The 5611-nt window shown below is 48.9% G+C and overlaps 1 long non-coding RNA gene across 1 annotated transcript in view; it reads right to left on the reverse strand.

Annotated features, from left to right (window-relative positions):
• Window positions 1-5611, reverse strand: part of LOC142929817 (uncharacterized) — a 106972-nt gene that overhangs the window by 52786 nt on the left and 48575 nt on the right. The window lies entirely within an intron of this gene.

Below are 5611 nucleotides of genomic sequence, written 5' to 3' on the forward strand. Positions count from 1 at the left end.
AGGTTCGGCAAATTGCGTAAATTTATTCGAGAACTTCACTGGTCGGCTACTGCTGGAAGATTCACCGCCGCTACCCCTACATCTGCAGGCCGATCTACCGCCGCCACCCCAGCGACTGCAGGCCAATCCACCACCACCCCAAGGTCTGCAGGCCAATCCACCACCACCCCAACGTCTGCAGGCCAATCCACCGCTGCCACCTGTGGGTCTGCAGGTTGATGCACCTTCACCACTCCTGGGACTTCATATTCAATACCCGTTGAGAAATACAACTGAGATTCTTGCATTACGTGTAGTCATTACACTTTCGGTGTTTTGCTTTCACTGGTGTTTGTCACGCCAAAACAAAGGTCAAATGTTGCTTTCGGGAGGTTATAGCTGGGAGGGAGAGGACAAGTGTGGCAGAAAAGAACCAGAGCTTTGTATGAAGTGATAGGCCATGTAACTTTTATACAGCACTAAGCAGCTGAAAAAAAGGATATGCCACTGAACTAATTCAGAGTAAGACCTCCGCTCTGAAATCGGAGCTGGTCATAAACAACTGCCCAGATATGGGAATACCTCCACTCTTTCCACAACTACCTATCATGCGGAGTTGAGGGGGTGGAGTCCTTGAAGACATACAAAATATCAAGGCAGGTACTGCTTTGATTTGTTTGGTAGGGCGAATGGTAAGGCCCTACCTCTTATTGGCACGATCCAGGTTCACCATCAGACTCTCCCACTCCTTGAAGTGAACAGCCATTACGAGATCATCACCAACATCATCAGCACACAGATCATCCGTTGTTCCCTCCTTCCAGATTAAGAAAAACCATGGGGCATGTTACACGTTAACATTATTGATACATTACGATTCGTAGATCAAAGTAGATTTTAATACAATCAGTCCTCGCTTAGAATGCCCCCGTAGAACACTGATTCGTTACAGTGATAGGTGTGGGGCCAAATGTTCTGGACTGACTTCTACCACCAAGCCAGCTTCACAACATCTGCGCGTTTCTCCGGTTTCCTCCTACGTGCCGAACCCTGATGCTTGAAATTGTCCAAACATCTTAATGCAGCACGGAGCTAATAATGAGTCTCGAGACTCAATGTGGCTCTCCTGGGTACATACAGGATATTTCTAGATTTGATTATATTTATTCATATGATTCAGCCTAGCAGCTGCACTGCGATGTGCCAGCCGTGCCACTGTGTCATGGTGGTAGTGGTGGTAAAACCGATTCGGAATAATATGTTCAGTGCGCGTTGTGATTTTTTCTTTTAAAAGTGTTAATCAAACGAGTTGCAGTGACGTCATGGTCGAGTAAGCAGCAATGACCGCTCCAACCCCTACATTAGAACATTACCTTTTTCGACCCAACATAACCACTCGCTTTCCTGTTTGATAGTTTTCTTATTTTTCTACCTGGCCTCAGGCACTTTATAGGGGGCCTTGGAAAGCTGTTTTTTTTACTTTGGAGCTTCCTAGGGCGATCCACAGCCTCCTTAGGTGTAGGGTCCTCAGTAAGCAACTCGAGCCTGACCTCATGGCTAGGCCAAGGGGACCTTCCGCCTGTATCTTTGTGCTCCATGGAAGACAGATCCCCTGGGAAAAAAGCCATAGCTTTGTCTCCCCCCCCCCACCCCGTTCAAGTTGACACCAGAGATCCCGGTGGGAGGAACGAGAGCTCTTACAAGCCCTTTTGTAAAAAAAAAAACAAAGAGAATACTGCCCTTCTTCGGGTCCTCAACGAGATGTCGAGTAAGGTTTGCAGGAGGGTGAAGATTCAGGAGGCAGCCACATATGACCCTTCAGACTATGCTAGACGAGCAGAGCGGTGCAATGAAGACCTACGAAGCCAGGCTGCTGGAACCTGAGGAGGCTTACATCAGACTGGACTCTAAGGGACGGGAGTGCCAAGTAAACCATACGGCCTCCCGGAGGGGGTCGAGGGCAACGCTCCTCAAGATGCTCTATCCTACATTCGGCTACATCTGCTCGAAGCTCCGGCATTCCTCTCTACAACTGGGCCATCACCACCTACACTAGTCGGCGCTGCGCTGTGACCACGGCGTGCCTCCACGCGTGCCTGTCAACGGTCGTCCTCAAGACTGCCCGCATCGAACGCGAGCTCATCTCATTCGTATGGCAATGCTTGCTTCCCGCAGAGCAGACTCTTGTCCACAACCTCTCTCGCATAGATGTAGCGTAATAAATGCACATCCTATACCGTCGGTATACTTACCTGCAGTTGCGGGCACAAGCCCATAGGGGGTGCCACTCTGAGCTGGGGAAGGACAGAGAGAGCCAGGCCCCAGGTGAGGGGTTGGGGGGTTCTTCCAGAGCCCCCTGGAAGGTTCTAGAGAGGGGGCGGCACCGGGGGCGGAGAGCCCCCGAGAGGTGTATTAAAGGGGCACCTCTGGGACAGCTCGGGGCAGTGCTCCGAAGACGAAGAACAGAAGACCATCCTAGCTAGGACCCTGGGACCCGACATCCTTATAAGGGTCGGGGCCGAGCGCGGACCAGTGGTCAGGACCCGCACCTTGGCTGGGTCGGGTCAGAGTAGCCTCCCTAGCTAGGACCCTGGGACCTCGAGCCCAACGTCCTTGTAAGGGCCGCGCCGAGCTCGGACCAGTGGTCAGGACCCGTACCTTGGCTGGGTCGGGTCAGTTAGCCTCCCCTAGGGCACAGATAGCCAGAGGGCTGAGAGCCAGGTTTGATCAGTGCGAGGGCACGCTAGCCCGGAGGCTGTACCTCCCTAGATAGTGGGAGTTAAGGGGAGTTCTGTTCATAGTTACAAATAAACCGTGTTGCCTCTAAAGACGTCTCCAGTCTCCGTGGAACCCACTACATATGTGTATTTTTATATTTTTACCACTGTGATATACACGTTGCCTGCATGCGGCGACGCTGGATGCTTTTCCCTCTTCCTTTTCCTCATCCCTTCACCACAGAATGAACACGGTAACGCGGTCATGCACCTCGGGGGGGTGGGGGGGGTCAGGGGTCAGACATTTGTGACGATGTGTGACGTGGGGGAGGGGGGGGGTTTGAGAAATGTGACGTCACATCAAAATGCGCAACTTTAAGTATAGAATTGTTATAACACTAATTGTTATAACACTCCTACATCAGTGCAGCGCCACGCACTACAATGGCAATAGTTGAAGCATGTTTTATTTTCAAAATGGAAATATGGTTTTGGGTGGGGGGCAGAGCTTTGTGACGCCATATTTGAGGGGGGGGGGGTCTGACTTTTTGTGACGCCGAGTGACGAGGTCAAAAATTGCGTGACGTCATTTATGGACGGCCCCTCAAGTGAATGGCAAAATTGGTTTCGATTTACGTTGTTTCACTTAATGTCGTGTTTTTCAATGTACTAAATCGAGAACTTCAGTGCTTGGGGGATTTTGGAGCTGGCTCACCGCCTGGGCTGCTGCTGCCTTCCCACTCGGCTGTGGTTGCTCGAACCTCCGAGTCGTTCATAGCTCGTGGCTTCTAATATCGGAAGGAAGCGGTGATCGTCTTTGTTCGATGGCCAAGAGCTGCTGCTGCGAGGATGACCGGAGTTTGCGTGATGACCGTTTATGCTCCTGGACACGAGATCAGCAAGGTGTGATGTTTCATTTGTGGGAGTTGCACCGCCTGTACGCGATCAACCGTCGACGCGCCCACCCGGGCCCCACGTTTGCCGTGAGGCACCATGAGGGCCTCCCCGACGGCCAGGGCCTCCGCACGGTCGGAGTGGGCAGAGGCCGGCGTTCGACTGGTGGTTTGAAAAGAACACGGACAAACATTCGAGCTCACGCTTTTGCTTTGGCAACAATTTTCGTTAATTGGGCTCCGAGCGGCTCAACAAGCCTGGAAGCCGGCGCATTTAATCACCTCCGAGATCGAAATGTGGCAAATCGCATGCTAATCAGGAGCAAGTTGGCCCAGGGATTGTGAATCAAATTTGCATGTGAAACGGCGGTGCAGGACTCGATTCGAAGGTGAGTGAATACTGCGCGGTGGTGCATTGCAAGTGGACATTATTATCATCCAACAGTGACCAGCATGGTGAAGTATGGTCAAACTAAAGCTGGCATCCAACATCACGTGGCGAGATGTTCATCCAGCAGTGGAAAACGTAACTTAAAGTAACCAAAATAACAAGATGCATGGAAAATAAATCGGTTTAATTTTGTATATAAACGCGTATAACTCATGTGTACATGCTTGTAAATATACGATTCAGCTAAAAAATGTTAAACACATTTACACAAAGTCGCAAAGACATCAACTCGCTTAAATCTTTACCAGTACTCCAGGAGCTCAGAATTATTGCCCAAGTACTGTATATACGTGAGCAAAGTTATGACCATTTACGAAACAATTTGAAAACGTGTCAATATTTTGTCAGAAATTATCTTTGCACGTCTAAAGGACAAGAGAAGCTGTAACGAAATGCGCATTTGTAAACGATTAAACCTTAAAATTTTCTGACACCGACATTTTTTCCAAAAAACATTCCTTGTGTGATTGCACAGAGTCCGATGAGGGGTGGGGCAGCTGTGTAAAAAAACCTGAGGTGAAATTCTCCGTTAAACCGACGATTTAAACAGCAACAGCTCGGGGAATTTTATACTATGTTCTATGCAGCTGACCGCTGCCCCTTCATACAGTAAATGGCATCCTCACAAGAATAAGTAACCTAACATCCCTTGCAGGGAATCCTCTCGCGATAAAAAATCTTCAATTTGCCATCCATCACGAGACCCCTGCGGGTATCACCGTGCACAATCATACTTCGAAGCTCTTGCTCGGATTCCCCAGAGCTTTGCCCTCCGAGTGGCCACCCTAATGGCCCACTCCGACAGGCCAAACCTGGCACAATTGTAGGTTTTCAACTATAATACACATTTTATGGGTTAGATCGTTTAAATATATAAATGTGTTGTTAAACCCACCACCACCCGACAGCCAATTAGTAAGGTTTGTCACGTAAACATAACATTTCAATTCGTTACTAGTACAGTCCACCAGTGTGTTGGAGAGCAAAGCCACACCATTTACAATCTAAGTACAACATTTCGCCAGCACTAACTAGCTTCATCAGGCGACAGCCATCACTTGTGAGCACTTCTTTCGCGAATTGGGAGGGGAATCAATGAATGCATTGACTATGGGTATCCATTGCCGATTGGGTTATTTATATGTTAATCAACACAGATTATGCATGCGCATTAAGGGACGAGGATTCTCCACGAATCTGGCTGTCGCCTGATGAAGCTGGTTGTAAATACTGGTGAAACATTGTACTCAGATTGTAAATGTTGTGGCTTTGCTCTCCAAGACACCGGTGTGATGTTACTAGTACCGAATTGGCACGTTCTGTTAATGTGACAAACCTTTCGAATTGGCTGTGTCGGGTGGTGGCGGGTTTACCGACACATTTAAATATTTATTACGCGATCTAACCCAAAAAACCCGTGTTATGGATATTGGTCGCGAAAGCCTACATGTTAAACTGGTTTTCAACTGTTAGATCAGTGGTAGCCGATATGTGAATCGCGATCCATGGGTGGATGATCGCAAAAGATTTTGATTGTGGATCTCGGGACAAATCGGAATAAACACCTCTAA

The sequence above is a fragment of the Petromyzon marinus genome, chromosome 2 (genome assembly GCF_048934315.1).
Source record: "Petromyzon marinus isolate PM22_M1 ecotype Great Lakes invasive population chromosome 2, UKy_Petmar_22M1.pri1.0, whole genome shotgun sequence".
Lineage (NCBI taxonomy): Eukaryota > Metazoa > Chordata > Hyperoartia > Petromyzontiformes > Petromyzontidae > Petromyzon > Petromyzon marinus.